This window comes from Rhinoraja longicauda, unplaced genomic scaffold, assembly GCF_053455715.1.
Source record: "Rhinoraja longicauda isolate Sanriku21f unplaced genomic scaffold, sRhiLon1.1 Scf000221, whole genome shotgun sequence".
NCBI classification, from domain to species: domain Eukaryota; kingdom Metazoa; phylum Chordata; class Chondrichthyes; order Rajiformes; family Arhynchobatidae; genus Rhinoraja; species Rhinoraja longicauda.
Window position 1 is genome coordinate 150,001 of NW_027601439.1, and position 1,467 is coordinate 151,467.

Here is a 1,467-nt window from a genome sequence, read left to right on the forward strand (position 1 = left end):
CTGGCGGGAAAGGCGCGCCGCGGCCCCGCTGAAGGCCGCACATCGGACCTCCTCGACTTCCGCCGTCAAATCGTTAACCTGCGGCGGGCAAAAAAGAAGCGACGCCAGCTTTCGGACTTAGTGCAATTCTCGAATGTCGCGGCTGACTTGGCGGTACGAGCGTTCGGAAGTCCCGCCGGAATTGCGACGCTTCGAACGGTCGAGGCGGCCAATCTCGACCTCAGCGGCGGCACTGGCGCGATACACGTTTCTGCCGCCAGGGGGGGGGGGGGTGGGGGGGGGGGGGGCAAGCCAGCCGGCCGGGGGCGCCCGGCGCCGATCCGGCGCTTACTCGACACGCTCGAGCATCCGAACCCGTCTTATCTACGGGACCGCCGTTGCCACTTGAACACCTTTCGCCGAGAGTATCCGGGCACCCCACCTACCCGCCGGAATCACGAACCACGAGGTAGAAGTCAGGAACCAACAGGAGAAGTCGTGAACTAAATGGCGAATTCATGAACCAAACGGAGAGAAGTCATGAACCGAGCGGTTTAGGGTCAGGGTGAGGGTTGTTAGGGTGAGGCCGTTAGGGTGAGGCCGTTGCTTCGAGCGGGAAGATGGGCAGCCCCGCCCCCCCCCCCCCCCCCCCCGTTGGGTGGAAGGAAACCTCTGCTGCGGGCCCGGCAACCATCCCGAACGGACCCGCTGGGTCCAAATGTCTGCCGCGGGCGGTCCTGCTGCGGTCGCGGGTTCGTTGGAAACCTCTCCTGCTGCTGGCATGGCCACCCTCCCCCCCCCCGCCCGACTGACGACCCTGCGGGCCCGGCGACCCGGTGTCCCGTTGCCGCGCGGGGAGTGATCCTCGGGGCCGTGCCGGGCGGGCCCAGCGACACGAAGAGAGTGGGGGGGGGGTCGGAGGGAGTGGCACTGGGGAGAGAGGGGTGGGGGAGAGAGTGCCCCCCCCCCATTAGGGGCGAGTTTATGCAGTCATCAGAGTTTATACCTAACCTCATGATGCTTTATTAGCCGGATAGGCTGTCTGACCTCGCCCCCAGTCCCTACTCCTTCCACTGGATTCTTCTTATACCCTCTTTTTCTTCGTGCCCCCCCCCCCCCCCCCCCCCCACGCAGGGAGGGTTCCAAGAGGGAGGAGGGAGGGAGGGAGTCCCGGGGCCGTGAGAGAGAGAGAGCCTCATTAGCTGCTAGGTTCACCTCATTAGCTGCTAGCTAACGCGTCAGACCTTTTACATTCTTTAGAGGATTGAAACCTCAGGGCCTTTAACCCCCGTTCACCGTTTACACTCAACGATCCTTCCGAACAAAACCCTTACACATCTGTCCGTCCAACTGACCCCCGAGATACCTAACACGCAGATTAACACGTCAGCGGTGATCGGCGTGTCATAGAGGAGTCACAAAGACGGGCAAAATAGAGTGGTTGAATAAAAAATACTCACTCAATTGGCCGTGATTTAACGTAGCACA